This window comes from Tauraco erythrolophus, chromosome 20 (genome assembly GCF_009769465.1).
Source record: "Tauraco erythrolophus isolate bTauEry1 chromosome 20, bTauEry1.pri, whole genome shotgun sequence".
In the NCBI taxonomy this organism is placed as follows: domain Eukaryota; kingdom Metazoa; phylum Chordata; class Aves; order Musophagiformes; family Musophagidae; genus Tauraco; species Tauraco erythrolophus.
The window spans coordinates 6,260,841-6,277,149 of record NC_141484.1 but is presented as its reverse complement, the minus strand read 5'-3'; the positions used below and the strand labels follow the sequence as shown (position 1 = coordinate 6,277,149).

Genomic DNA, 16,309 nt, shown 5'->3' with positions numbered 1-16,309 from the left:
TGAAGAAGGACAGATTCCTCCCTATACATGCAATGGCTTGGAACATGGAAGAAGGCCTGATTTTTGGCAAGCTGAGTTACTTCCAAAGATTCCGTGCCACTAATTGGAAAAAGAAGAAAAATGTGATGTAACTATAGGTCACTATAGTTACTACACTACAGGTCACTGCAGGCTGAAGGTCTGTATTGCATCTAATCTGCAATTTATAAACAAGATCAACCCGAACACCTCTTTGGGTGCGGAAAAATTTTCTGACTAGATAGATTTGAGTCTGCACACTTTGTCCCTGTCTGAAGTGTATAAAGCAACTTTGGCTTTACCAGACTTACTCTGTAGTTTTGTGTAGCAGGTGGAAATTTCACAGATGTGAATGTTGGTGCCTTTTTTTGGCTTTATTTTTTGTTTTTACATGTTGTTAAAAGTTTTCAGAACCTTTGAGCCTCAGAGCATTCTTCTGTTCTACAAACAGTGTGTGACAAAGTCTACAAACCCAGACTGGGGGCAGGTGCATGTGGCTGAGTCCTTGGGGCAGGAGCACAGGTGTTTTGCCCAGGGGGTGGAGCTGAAAACAACCCATCAGCTGCTTATAAAAAGCTTTTTGGTTGCTGGAGTCAGTTGTATGCAGGATTTAGTAGTGTGAGTGCTTGCTCCTGCAAGGTTTTTGGCTACCCTTGTGAGAGCCATGTAAGAGTTTTGGCTGGATTTGAACCTCGTGTTTGTAGTAGACTTAGCTCATTGGGAAGACAGTCCCAATGAGACAGAGAGGAGAAAGGTGGAAAATATCTTCTGAGCAGTGTAGCCTCAGGAAAACGGCTGATCTTGGTGAGTGTTCTCGTATCATATTTTATAGAACAACTCAGTTCTTTTTGCCCTCAAAGTCTGAGTGTACTTAGGTGTAAAGTTTTGGTTGAGTTAATACACAGCTTCATGTAACTTCTACAAAAGTAGATAAGCTTTAGGGTTCTTTTTAGGCTATTGCTTGCACAGCAAAACTTCTGTGTGAGGGTCTACACAGAAGTCGTGGAAAGTGTTTTGCAGCTGTTGAGTATCTGCCTGTTCTAGTAGTTCATAAGCCATCATCCACAGATGCTACTTTTATTATGAAATATCTGAAAACTCAATTTTCAGCTGAATCTGCTGCCTTCTCCGTGCTAGCCTGTCTGTGTGCCTACAGGTGCTACACACAGGTGAGCTCAGAGAGCCCTGATGAGATCCAAGTGCTACAGCCATAATTGATATGTTACAGCTGGCAAAACTTAAAGCTTCCTTGCATGCAGTTTTGAAGTGAACATGTGCCTCTAATACATTAAATTCACTGGTGAAATCTCCTTTCTTAACATCTGACAGGGGCAATCAAATCAGCTCACATGCAAAGCCCAAAATGGGTAACTACTCTCAGTATGTACTGCAGGAAATCTATAGGGAGGGATGGCAGTGTAATGCTCTATGGCTCTGGGGAAGCAAAGATCAGGGGACAGAACCCAAAATGGCAATAATTGCAGATGGCCACATCAAACTATGTCAGTAATCTTTTATTTGAATAATAAACCCTGTGTGCAACCACCTCACAGACCATCACATGGAAAGACTTTAAAATAAGGTACGCTTTGTGTGATCAGAAAAATGAACAGACAGCATGGTCTTAAAAATTTTTTTGGCGCCTCTGTTTACCCTATCAGTCAATTCCTGCTTCTACTGGAGACTTGCAAGACTACAGAAGTTCCCAGGGTATGCTGAATGATAGCGCCAATGTTCTGAAAATGAATAAAGTAAATGTAGTGCAATTAAGAATAAAACAGACCACGCTAGATTATTTGTGCTTTTTCTTAAGAGAAATACCATGGGATCTTATTTCAGTTTTTTGTCAGAGAGAAAATTCCCTTTATGCAGAGGTCTAAAATGAAAGTTCAGGTGAATTGAGATAGCCTCATTTCCCTTGATAAATCCTCATGTATTGTTATTTAAAAAAAAAAATAGTGATGAAACTGTAGAGCTGTAGGTTCAACAGGAAAAATATTAAAAGTAAAGTCTGTTGCTTGAATGGTTTCTAGTATTACTGGAAAAATCTCCTGGGTAGGAATACTCCTGGTATTGGTAAAAAAAATTCTTTAGCACACTTCTTAAAAATAACTTAGGGTAAGTGCAATAAAATGGCAAGCCAAACAGGGCAGTCCATTATCTTCAAGTTCATATTACTTAAAGATTTTATGATTTAACTGGGTTGTCCCAGAAGACCTGCACTGGAAAACAGCTGCTATGAAGGGATGTTTTACAATGTTATTTCTGGTTTTGACAGGGAAACCTTGCATTCCGTGCAAGGCTTGTCACATCAGCCCACCACAGGAAAGTCAAGAAGGTGGAGCTCGGACATTGCGATGCTGCACTGCAAAGGTTAGAGCTGTCACCCAGACAGGTAAGTCTGCGTTGCAACCTTTGACTTCCGAAGTCTCTCTGATCCGTGCTTGTTGCGAGCTCTGTTACGTGTGGTGGGACACAAAGAAAGTGCAGCAATGCTAAACTTACCCCCGTGATCAGGATGACTTTGTTCGTGCTTCAACTGAAGGTTAATTAAGGATGACTGACCTAAGACTGCACACCTTACTTAACTAGTGGATGGGGATATTATGCAATATTAATGTCTGATTACATTTAATTAAAGTAATTAGTGCTGCTGCTTAGATGCTCAAAGTAATAGAAAAGTATTCAGAACCATAATGGAAAAATCCAAGGAGGCTTCATGTAGGAAATCAAGGCGTAAATTAAACACAAGTATTGAATTAACTGTTTAGTCTAAAGAAAGTAGTGGATGAATCTAGGAAAACATAGCAAAATTTTCATCATTTTATTATTCCAGCTTACCTAGCCGACACGGCTCTATGAGGGGTTGAGTCACTAATGAAATGCCATCTCCTTCCCCACAATTACCTGCATTGTATTTCCGTAAAAATCTAGTCATGTATGAGCGGGAATATGCTGCATCGTTGTGGACCTCTGAAGCCCTGCAGACAGCGGCCTGGCCCCTGTGCTGCACAGGAGCTACTCTTACAAGCTAGTGAGCACGCGGCCCACACGCGAGCTTACAATCTCCTTTAACAAGGTTCTCTGGCTGCTACTTAACTCTGCTGGAAGTTTCTGTACACTGATGGCATCATCTCTGCCTTTGTCTAGAAATCCCTCATAATGTATACTGCTGGAGAGCTGCTTTGTTGCAAGCATGTTACATAGACATAAGGTGATAAGTTTTTGCCTGAACAATGTCATGCCTTTGACCTTATAACAAAGAAAATTGGATAAATTCAAAGTATATTTCCTCTGTATGTTGGCACACTATGGACAAGATTTTTTTGTGTTACATGAGGACAAGGTGAGGGAGATTACTTATATTTTATACTTATGCAAAAAATCACTGACATCCTTATTCATAGCCTGTATCTTATTGTAGCTGCTTTTTTTTTCAATTTACTGGGTGCAAGTTATATTGAGATATATGAAGATGCTCTAGTATCAGCATGACATATTGGAATGAGGGATTCTGATGGCTTTTACCAAACCTATGCATAACAACAGTGAAATAATAGCAGCTAGGACTATAAAGGAAGGATTGAATGCGGTTCTCCTAGTGATAAGTACCAAGGATTTGCCTAAATACAAGCCTCCCTTCTTCTGAGAAAGGCAATGAGTGAACAGTGTCCAATAAGGATGCCCTTCTGTAGGGCATTGCCCTACAGCAAACCTGCAGATAAGCATAACAGGACTGTCTACAGCGCGTGTTAATGGACATGGAACAATCTGCATTCATGTTGTGAGAGGAGACAGTACTTGTCCCAGTATGGGATCAGAGGTGCATGCTGTGTACTACTTAATCACTTGATCTTAGAAAAAAAACTATGCTGGACTGAAAGGCTGAGGTCATAAAAGGGTTGTGGACAGTTAAGCATTGACTTATAATAACTTGTCTGGCTGTCACGGGCTTATTTATAAAAAAATTTCTCAGATTTCTACCCCATGCTCTGCTTCTGCATCTTACTCTTAGCAAAGCCATAAAGAGTTTGTAGCCAGAATTTCTCTGAGGGGCGTTCTGAAGAGTCCTTGTGATGCACTGACTGAAACAGTCGGATCTAGCTCAGAAGAGAACAGATGCATCACTTAAAGTGGAGTGAGATGATTTGGTGCTTGCCAGCACACCTGGCTCTTGGGACAGAGCACTTCTGGGGGCTCCTCCTGTAGCAAAGCTGCCCTGGGCTGTGTCTATCTGCTACATTCAAGCCCTGGCTGTGTTCTCCATTCTGAAATGACAGAGATGAGAAGGCTGTGCTCTACCTGGTGGAACGTTACCCCATTAGCTCTCAACTTCACAATCCAGGGAGTCCTTAAAGACACTTGTGTTTACCTGGACATGTGCCTGCAATTGCAGACAGCGGGTCTGCGAGGTTTCTACACTCAAATCATCATCTTTGTTTCTAAACCATAAAACGTATAAGATAAAATCACGTCTCTCTCCCTGCTTTTCTCCCGATTTCAGGCTCTGATCTCTATTTTGTGCCATGATGAATCACTAGCAGGAGCCATTCTTAGTTGTTCAAAGTTTTCAAAGAATCCTAAGTTTTCCCTCTCTCCCTGCTCCACCCTACTGTCATGCATGTGTGCTTCCTTTCTAGGTTCTCTTATCCTCAACTCACAGCTTATTTTTGTTAAGCTAGCTTTTGTTAACACAAACAAGACCTGTGATTTATTACTGCTCTGGCAATAAAAGCAAAGGGCAGGCAGGTTTCATGCATAGTAGCAAGTGATTTCTATCATTGCAAGGTTTTGTGATAACCAGGAAATATCCTCATATTTCTCAGTACAGCTTCCAAGTTCAGGGAAAAACACAGTAGACTTCCTATGTTCCTTCTGTTGCCTTATGTGAGTAAATGAGATAGCATAGCAACAAATCATGTACAGAATAAGATACCTGGGAGAAAAGCATGTTTAAAAAAAGCTGCTGTCCTCAGAACTAGATACAAGTTGGGACTGTCCTGCCATGAACCTCCTGTCTACCTTGTGTGACTCATTGATATGAGGACCACGCTTCTTGCATGAGGCGCTTGGAGTAAGCAGGACATGAAAATGGTGTTAGCTGTACCTTTCACTGAGGAAACCACTTCTGATCTAGGTCTGAGCAATGTGGGTACTCTGGTTTAGGAATAATGATGGAAGCAACACTTTGTATAATAGATATCATGTATTTGCTAAAGGCAAAAAAGCCACTAACAAGTTCTTTCAATGTATGAGAGGCAAGGAGTCTGAGTCTGCAGGGCCAGCTGATGATCAAGTTGTAGAAGGAGCATATGAAAGATAATGTAGCAGCAAACCATACCTGTTCTTTTCCCTGTTGCTTACAAAGGTGCCCGGGGAGGTTCCCATGCAGGAGCTTCTTTAAGGGGAACGAATCTGGGAAACTGTCTCAAAATCAAGCACCAGAAAAATGACTTGGTATCAACTGGTGAAATGAACAAATTCTTTAGGGTCAGTCAGAACTCTAGGATGAATACCAGAGTGACCTGAATTGCCAAAATCCTCACTTAAAATCTGCATCAGTCTCAGAGATAAAAAGTAGTAAACGTGATTGAATTTTTATGGTGCTTATTTTTCCCAAGGTGTCTGCTACTGGTCACTGTCAATAGTAGGAGATGGAGTCTAGGCAAGACAGTAAAGTTATTTGTGTTTCCCTGCACTAAGACTGTAGCTTCCTCTTCAAAGCTGGCTCAACTTTCAAGAGCACAGATTTTCTAAATTTAAGTTATTCTAGAGTTCATTAATTTAAATAAAAGGAGTCAACTTCTTCATGCAGCAGATCCTTGTTTATATATTTAAGCTTCAACATCAGACCTGGCAATAGCATAAAACACAATCAGACTGTATTTGTGCAGCAATTATTCTTGCCCTATGTAATTACTGGTCCCTCAGATAAAATCTCAAGCTACTTTATTGAAGCTGGGAATTGAAACCACAGAGAGAATCAGCTATCTATGTACATCAATAAAGCAGTCCATTAATTATTTCCACCTACTCAACTTGAAGAAAATTACCATACTAATGCCTCTGGATAACCACATGACCTAGTCTGCTTCTACATAAAAGCCAAATGTAAAGTCATAAAGGCTTGGAGAGATAAATCAGGGACACCAAAGAAATGACAGAGTATAGAATGGCATTCATGTAAGTAATTGGTCACAGAAATCTCCAGACTGCAGTAATATTAGACAGTATCACAATGGTCTCAAATTTGAGAACTGAAGGTGTTCTGATTTCTTTTTAAGGAGCAAAAAGTTGATAGCTGAAATATATCCTCAAGAGTAAGACAGCATTACCATTACTCAAAAGATAGTAAAAAATATTTAAATTTTTCATCAATAAATCTTGAAACATATAAAAAAAGAAGCCTTGGAAGAACTCTTAACAGCATCATATTACACACTGGTAATGTCATCGTGGTCTGTTCAAATGTCTTCTTCCCTCAGTATGAAGGATTCTCAATGACAGGAAAAATTCAACTGCACTGGCTAAATGAGACAGAACAGAAAACTGGAAGGGGGAAATGAGGAGTTAAGATTCTGGAAATATACTTTATTTTAAAAAGTGTTAATTCTCTGCTATGCCTTTAACAGAGACATCCTGCAATACCCTCTTCAATTTACCTTTCAAATCACAGCTGCTTATTTCTGCCTAATTAAACATTTTCTTCAATTAAGAGTATTACCTGGAAAAAGTATTTAGCAATCACAATTGGTGACCTCTAACCTTGTAAAGCTTTTGCTTATTTTCATCTCCACATTTGGGATACCAGTGTAGAAAACATTACCACTTCTTTCATTGCACAGATTAAACCAGGCTAATTCACTTTTATAAATTATGTTAATCTTAGGATAAAGAGCAGTTATACAACAGTACGTAATTAGATTTTTCTCTGCATGCTGTGGCAAGTTAGCACATATATTAAAACTATACAATCAAATACTACTATAATGTTTCCCAAAAATATGTCAGATGCTTAGAAGGTACTTATAGATGCTTATAGAGGCATATCCAGGTCCAAAACAAAGCAACTTCAGTAACAATCTTCTAGGGCCATTGTTACTACTATTCTGAAAATATAATGTACTTCTCTCTCTCTCATTCCAATCAAGAGGATACACGGTCTTAGGGAAAACTGCCCTTCTGTGTAATGTTAGTGGAGTTCCTGCTGCTGAAAGGCTTGGCATAACTATGTTGAGAAAGCGAAATGAAAACAGATTAAAGGCCAATTTGGTTTAAAGGTTAAAAAGAAACTGTGATGTTTAGTGGAGTTGGCACAGATTGCTCATTAGAATGTCAGTTTTGGGTAAAGGAAATCCTTTTTGGTAAAAGAGCTAAAAATGAAAAAGAGAGGAAAGGGGGAGGAAAGCAACACCCTCTCCGTCTTTTCTCCACACAAGACAGCATACACAGGGAGTGGATCAGTGCCTGTGTCTGCCGTTCATTGAGCTCCCTTCTTATGCCTGCCAGTGCCTGGGATGCTCATACGAGTAACCAGCTGCATCAATTACTTGCCACTCAGCTGGCAGCTTCTAATCAAGCCAGGTGAGTCCCTCAGCCACCCATCACTGCCAGAGCTCAACAGGTTCCCCTCGAAGCATGCAAAGAACAAGCTGGCAATCACACCTAAGTTTGCCTGACACTCATTGTAGTTTGGGGCAGGTGGAAAAGAGGGAGAGTTTGGTCTGGATTTAAATGTAGACTGAAAGGGAAAAAGATGAAATGCAAAAAACCTGCAATGGCCATTCTGGTCTTTCTTGCACTGAAAAGCAGGAAAGCCAAGTCTACAAGTATCTTTTCATCTTTCCTTTTTCTGCTCGTGTTGTGGTTCATGCTGTAAAACGAGGCACTTTGGCTGTTACTATTAAAATGAATCACCGCTCTGAGGCACGGTGAGTGATATCTAAGGTTTTAAAGAAGATCCAGAAGAAAAGTGAAGAAAGCTTCCAATAGATGAAATTGGAACACAGGAGAAAGTTGTTCAGAGAAAAGTAATTTGGAACTTATTGTTTGAAGGAAAGGGGAAAGAGTGCTTATCCAGCAGATAACCGGAGCTCTGTTCTGTAGATTCAGCTTTATTTTAATGTCTTTGGGATACTATTGATCCTTTTGCTGAAAAATATAAATGAAAGAAGCAACATAAAAAATTACAAAAGACAGCATATTTATTCTATCAAAAGTGTTCTTTCTGGATACCCCCGTGCTTCACAGCATACTGTAACTAAAACAAACATAACTCAAAGGTAGTAAGTGGGAATTTAACTATTTCTTGCCATATTCAGGATACATCTGCATCTATTAGCACTTCCTTTGTTAGGATGAACATGAGCATTGTAAAGCTGCAGGGCATTAAGGGATTCACTTTGGTGAACGCTGGCACTGAGGCATAAGGGTTACATGTCAGGAGTGCCCAGTTGAGGGTTAACCAGTTCCATTCTCCAAAACATTTGTGTGTGTGACAGTGGCCTCTCGAGAACTACTTTTAACTGTGTAGTACTTGGGTTTCCCACAATACTCTTAGAGCTACTGACAGCAAGTAATGCAGAAATGTCCTGGCTCTGCTGACTTGCAAAGACAAGTGAGGAGTAAGCACAGAGTTCATCACTGAGTGCTGCAGTTCATATCTGTAATGACAGTTCACGACAGAAACACTGATGTTCTGTGCTCTGGTATTTTCTAGAGTAATCGGATTTCTCTGACCCCATTCCACAGGGCTGTGGCCCTGCCTGGGGATGCTGTTTCTGCAGTGAGATTACCAAAACTCTAACTTTGATTGTTCTTAGAAAGGCCAGAAGTCCTTAGGACAGCACTCACAGACGAAGAAAAGTTGTCTGGGCAATACTGATCTCTTAGATGTCCAACGTGGTGCGGCCAAGCCACAACTCTAAACAGAGGCATTACTACCAATGTTTTGGAACAGAGAGAAATCTTGGCTGCTCCTCGGGTGCTACATCAAGCTATTCAGCTAATTGCTGTCCAGCAATTGATCTTTCCCTGAGTGATTGACTGGTTTTCCTAACTGCAGTTATGCTCTGAAGATCTGACATTTCTGTTAGGGAAGAATCTAGTCGCTGCTTCCTTGATAACATGTACATAGAGCATGTGGCATGCAGCCAGAAGCCAGCTTAATTGTTGTCTAGGAAAACCTGCATGTTTAGGGAGAATCCAGCTCTCTCATACGAAGTGATCCATTTGAAACACTCCTGGGATGTTTCTGCTACCCTCCGTGTGCAACAGGCAGAAGCAGAAAAGGCTTAGTGGTCCCTCAGACTCAGGATGAACCTGGTTGCATAGGAGTCCCAATAACTAAGGATCTTCTAGAGGAGTTTCACTTGCTGTCTTCTCTCTTCCTCCTGAACAAGTGTTTGTATCTTACTGGTCTCTATAACATTTGACAAACTCCTTACACAAGAATTAATGTCTGAGATGTAAGGGGATAGCTGACTCCAAGGGTACTATTTCGGTTCATGCCACATTAGCTGATTTCTGTAGTCTGTGCACACCATGAGACAAATACACTGCATAAGGAATGTAATGGTTTCCCTACCCAACAAATTCCTGCACCATCTATCAGCTGAATGTCAGGTGGTAATGAGTATAATGTGTAAGGCTGGTCATTTTTGGCTTAATTTTCAGAAATACTGAAATTCATTCTCTGAAATCAGGTGCAAATAAAGGAAGAGGGGAAAGGATTCACTTTTTCTTGAAAACCTGAACCACTTAAATAATCTGAAAATTCTGTGTTGTGCCTAGTTCAGAAAAACCCTGTACAAACAACATAAATACTGAATAACTTCTTAAAGAGGAAAGGAACTGTACCTGTACAAGACTATCTGTGAATCTTCTACCAATTAGAGAATAAATGAAATTACTAATCTTCATCAAATGTCTAAAATGTAACAAACAGCAGGAGAGACATCTCATTTTATACACATCCTCCCTCTTCAAACTTCAAACCTTCTGCTTGTTAGAGCTATTCAAGTGGATTTGTCCACGGTCCTGTTGATTTTTGCAGCAAATGCAAGGCAAAATACTACCTGCTTACTCAAGTTTTTGCATACCTATTCTTCAAACAAGTTTTCTTGTTTTAATATCCTTTATGAACTTGCCATTATTAGGAATTCCTCTACCATTGGATTAATTGCCATATGTGTTGCTCAAATATACTGCAGGTTTTTATAATGACAAGGTCATATTTCAAACCCTTTGGTCTATAAATGCATTGTTTTTAATTCTCTGTGAATCTGAGCTTCCAACAACCTTGCTGATCTGCTGAGGCTGCTCTTGGACAGAGATACACCAAATGAAACTGCTGAGTTCTGCTGTCAGTGAGGAAATGTTTTGCAAATAGACTGTTTTTTACAAACCAGTAAAAAAAAAAGGCTGTGAAGGTTCTTAAATATTCACCTAAATGTGTATTTAATCATATCTTTAATTAGTGATTAATTAGTGTTTTCTAATTTACCTTGAAGCTTCTGTATTTGCAGCCAAATACAGAGGAATGTTCTGCAGCACTCCCATCAGACAGGCTAACTGGGAAGGTTCTCAAGCTGGTTTTGTCTGCAAACAAAAAACAAAACAAAAAAAACCCCTCCAACACCCCCAAAAATCCCAGAAGTTGGGGTGGAAAGCTAGCAAATAAATACTCTAGGCATTGCTTGGGAGTGGAAAAAGGGAGAAGAGAGTGCTGGATGCAAGGGGAATAGATTTGGGCAGGAATCCTCAAAGCAGTGCAGGGAGGGGCAGGACAGAGGGGCAGGCAGTGCGTGTGGGGGCAGGGGGCACCTGGATCCACTGCCATTCTACATGCTTCGAAAAAATGCGGATAGTCTGCAAGTTTCAGCAGCTACAGATTCAGCCTATAGGGCTGGAATTTATGTTGAATTTTGCACAGAACACAGATTTTGATCTCTACTCTCATATCCTTTTGCTGCCTAAATTTTAAATCCTCTCTCTGCAAAAAATAGGTAAATGTATATGTATCTTATTTAGTTACGTTACAGGTACTAAAGTGCGAAGAAATCAAAGTATGTAAGATCAGGACATGCATTATTTTGTTATTGCTTGAATTTCTTTAAGAAAAGGCCTTCTCAAGTGCTACTCTATATTATTAAATCAGAAGTGGGGAGTTAAACCATGCCATGGTATTAGCATAATTATTCCATCTAAAATTAGCCACCAGAGGGCAGATCACATGTTCTTAAAGGGTTTGAATGTTTTGTTGAGGATCTGAAATGGGGAGGATCTGACTGGCACTTCCCTGAGTTCAGTGTCTTCAATCTCTTTTGAAATGGCTCTTCAATGGGTGGGAAAGAACAGGCAAGGGATTACATAAAGCAGGAGCTGGAGAAGGACAAGCATGGAGGCTGTGCAATAAAGCAGGGCTATGCCTCACAGCAGTCTCCAGCTGCTGGCACGAGGCCAGGAGCTACAGGGCTGAGCATCAGGTCGGAGAGCAGACCCATGGGGCAGGCTGTTCAGGGGATTACTTGAAAACAGCTCGAGGAGACCATCAGTGTGAGCCGAAGTGCCAGAGCAGTGTGGGCAATCTAAAGATGGAGGCGAAAGGAACTATCTCCTCCCAGGGTAGCAGGGTGACACTATCCTACTCTGGTGTGACTGACAGATTGCTGTTGCTTTTTCCTACTGATCGTGCCTGATGTCACTTAACACATACATGTAAAATCACTTTAGAAACTTCCAACTGCAGTCAAAACCACAACTCAATCTAGTAGCTGAATCATAAGACCAAATTTGCTCTGAATGCACCAGCAAGAACTGGTGCAGGTAAGAGGCGAGGAGTTGTATGACAGCATTTGGAAGTGCGCTGCTATGATGTCATCAGTGCATGAAAACAGAGGTGCACCACCTGGATACAGAAAGCCAACAGGAGTAACTGAGTCCTGAATGCCAGGTGTGTACTCAAGGTTAGATCAAATAGCCACTGCAAGGAGAACCCTCTATTATTTCCAGCCAGCAACTCCACAACTATGACTGAGAAGCTGCTGAGCACAGCAGTAGTCTTTCCCGAACCCTTCCTTAGCTCGCTGTTTTCGTAAGCTGTGGGTGTGTGTGCACATCTCATACGTGTGTCAATCAGGGCACTACAAAACATGCTGCTCATCTGACCGGTGCTGGCAGGTGGCATAAGTTTGTAAGGCAATAACCATGTGACATTTTCTTTCTGTGGCTTGTAATGACTTATTTCAGCTTGTGAAAAATGACAGTAGCAAGCACGCTATTTCTGTGAGAAATACAGCAGTGCATGAACATCATCCAGTCTGCAAGGGAATTGCTCCACCTTGAAGAGCATCACAGCAGCACCCAGTATGTTTCAGCAAAGCAGTGGAGAGACTAGTCAGAGGTGCGACGCACAGAATGCAGAATTGTAAAATCTCTCACAGGCACAAAGACCATAATCTGCTTCAGTGTGTCACAGGGAGAACAGAGGGCCCGTAGCTCTAGAACGCTCTCGACAGCCTATTTCTTTCCACCGGACACAGTAACAGCTCAGAAGGAATGATTAACAATTGCTTCCAAGGGAGACGTGTAAAAGATAATGTATGTTGCCTTTTTGGCAGCAAAGATTCACCAGAAGATAGTGCCTTGGAGGCTTTATTACTGGTGACCTTCATACAGAACTGAATACATCTTATTTTCTGAATAATTTCAGCCTGTGGATACAGCATTTGATGATCTTTCTAGAGTAGAAGAAGAAAGCCACACCTTCCTTGAGGAAAAAGAGGTTTAGGAAGAAAAGTGTTAACTGGTTATTTCTAGATGGAGTAAAAAATTTATGGCCATGCACATGGAAAAGGCTGCAAAGACAACTAAAGTCAAAAGAACCTTCTTATGGATCCAAGCTCTTAAATAAACTCAAACTTATTACAAATATGATTATCAAATACAGCAGGTAATAAAAAAAATCACCTAGAGGCCACATCTGTAGCTTCAATCACTGAAAATACAAATTTGAATTGACCTCTGTGTCACAGGCTTGCTGATACTTTTAGAAATTGAAATATGAACAGAGTAATCCTGGAAATAGGACTAATAGAACGAGTTAATTGTATTTCATTAGACTTTGGAACTGTCAGGTCTTATCTTTCCTACCTAGATTTTTTTAAGAAAAAAATTCTTCTGACTTAAGTTCCCACTTGATATTTTTTTTCAGTTTTAATTTTCATTAGTTGAATAAACATACTGAAGTAAACATTCTTTCTGACCCAACAGAGAAACTGCACCTATCTGAAGGTCACTTAGAATCATAAAATGGTTCTTTATATTGGCCAGTATCTTCCATCAGTGCACCAGTCTGGCTTTACCACTAGCAAAAAATAAGGTACTCCTTTTCAAAACCAGCTTATATTAGCTGATCTGAATGCATTGTGTTAGCTGACATGATTTCAATTTGTGCTCTTAGTAAATAAGTGAACACAAACTGTGTTACTCATGAACATAACACACATTTTTCTACAACAGTCTTACGTGCTTCAGGTATACGGCAATGGGCTTCAGTGTTCCTTGTGCACTTCTAGTAGAAGTAATATCCAGAAGGCTTAGTAAGTACAGATTAGCTGTCTTAAGTGTTCTTGCTTCTGTTTAAACTTCCTCTAACACTAAGCTAAGTCACTAATCATAAATCCTATTAAAATTACCATGTACAAATCCCCATTCACTATAGATGAAGTTTACTCTCAACAAGTTTTTCCAGTGTGATCCACCCAAACAAAGAAAAGGTAAACACCAGGCTCACAATCAAAATTGTATTTCTTTACAGTTTACTTAACTGAGTTTCTACACTGTCCCAGGCAGACAGGAAATTGATTTTTTTTTTTTGAGACTAGACAGGAAAAATACAATTTTTTTCACTTAAGAAAAGCTTTCTATCTTGATCTCTCACAACAATACATACAATGACTTTTCTTTCTGAGCTTTAAGAAAGCTATTTCAAGAATCAAAAAAACAGTTCCTACCCTGCTTTTTCAAACAGCTGTAGAAATTTTGCTGAATTGTAGTGGTACACAGAAATAAAAATCCCTCTTGGTTTGCATTCAGCTTAGGAGAAGAGCAGCAGTGGTTTAGCCACTATAAGCTATGTGCAGTGATTAAAATTACTCCAGTCTGTGTGCCTTTCTTCTTTAATGGAAAAGACTGAATGTCTTACAAGGAAAATGGAAAGTGCTTATTTCAGAAATATTTTCTAAGTGAAAAGTCAAACACGAATCACAAAACCTTGGAAAAACAAAACAAATTCTCATGGCTAGTGTAAGCAACACTGGCTTCCTAAAGTCTTAACTGTACTACTGAGCATTACCTCGCTGCTTAATTGTGGTGCAAGAGAAACAGGGCAAAGTCTGAGTGTCACAGTTGGGCAATTGTCACTGGAAGCTTCACCTACATCAATAGTGATGCTTTTCCTTTGTTCTGCACTATTAGCTGTTGTCAGCCAGGGTAACGGCTGTATCTATTCTGCTAAAGGAAACCAGCAGAGCAATATAATGACAATTCCTGGACCACTTATATCCAGCCTACTACCTAATGCACAAGAGGGGTATTAATTTATTTTCTGTAGCATTAACTGTGGCCAATTTAATAAGAAAATGGTCTCTATACATCATTTCTTGGGACTTGGGCCAGTGATTTCCTCCTCAGTCTTAGGATGTGAAGTAATACTATTTGCTATATCTGCGTGTCAGATATTTCAGAACATAATGCTTGGTGTTCTTGTTACTCCACTGATTTGCTAGGATTGTGATTTTTAGTAATAATCACTCTTCTGGAACCTCAGTGTGATGATTTCAGTGGCAACACATCCTAAGTTTGAAAATCTTAACAGCTTCAAAAAGAAACAATTTGAGCACTGAATATTTCCTAACAAGAGAGAAGTAGCTAACAATAGTAAATCATCTGGCTTTGCAGAAAACAGTTTTACTCTTGGTGATTGCAAATGGATGTCTTTAAGGTTTTTTTGTTGGAAAAACATCCAGTTTTAGATTATCTAAAGTTCCCTCTCATTTCTTCTTCTGTGCATGTTTCAAAAAATTTTGATCATTTCTTCAGCAAAACATTCTTCAACATTTTGTCTCCTCAGAAAAGCCATAGTTCCCAAGTTATCCCTTTCTTCTCTAGCTGAAATATTTTTATTAAAATACAATTAGTGCTTGCAGTTAAGCGTTACCCTGAATTACAGGTACACTCTGAATATACATCACTTGCCAAAAGATAGTAAATAAACCACCCATGTCTAATTCCAAATTTATGGTTACTGTCATTTATGATCCCTCAAATTCCCCCTTTAACTTCTACTTTTTGGCATGTTTGTTTTTGCTATGTAGCATATAAAATCAAAGTGGACACAACCTTTTAAATCGAGGGCACATCTGCAGGTGGCTGAGGAACAATCTCTATTTTTCTTCATACAATTGAGTTTGCCCATTTTCAGTTTCTCTTCTTCCGAAAAACACACTCCAATTTGCAGAATGAAAAACTTCATAAACTGTAATCTCTGGGAAATGTCTTCTCTGATACCATCTGAAGCTTCTTGCTGCCATCATTGGTGGAAAGATTTTGTGATGCATTTTAAATCAAAAGTTCTTATGAAATGTTGTCTGGATAAAACAGTTCAGATGGACTGCCTAAAGCACACGTCCACAGCAGTCATCACGGACTTGCCTGGGTATCTCCAAAGATGCCAGTGATTATGAAGTCTCCAGTTCTAGAAATTTCTTTGGAAAAAAAAAATAGAAAGAATAGTTTTTGCAGCCTAGTGAGGTTCCTTTAAGATCTCTTTTCCCTGAGGTAATTCTGCTTATAACTCCTTAAAAGTCTGAAAACACTCTATAACTCATTAAGCAGATGAACCTCATTTTCTGCTGTCAAAACAAACATTATTTCCAAGGCAAGTGCTGCTCTCCACAGGCTGAATGTGCATTAAGTTCACATTTAAAACAGGTGTTAAAAGTATTAAAAACCTAATATGTTTTGATGGACTTAAGTTTCTTCCTGTGTATTGATTATGTGTATGTTAGAGGTGGCTCTTTAACTCTACTTCTTCTAACTACTCATGAGCTGCACTTCCTGGCAAAATCATGGTAGATTCCTTTGTAATGGAGGAGAAGGTGCTTCTCCTCAAATCTTCTGCTGGAAGTTTCATTCACACTCACGTAAAACCAGCTGGACATTAAATTCTAGACCTTGAGATCCCTGAAAACTCACTTGAGTATTGCAAAGCAAATGGACACCCAAACAA

At 39.8% G+C, this 16,309-nt stretch overlaps 1 protein-coding gene across 1 annotated transcript in view; it reads right to left on the bottom strand.

Annotated features, from left to right (window-relative positions):
• The window catches only part of CA10 (carbonic anhydrase 10 (inactive)), a 199,030-nt gene that overhangs the window by 118,645 nt on the left and 64,076 nt on the right, over window positions 1–16,309 (bottom strand). The gene's annotated exons all lie outside the window — the stretch shown is intronic.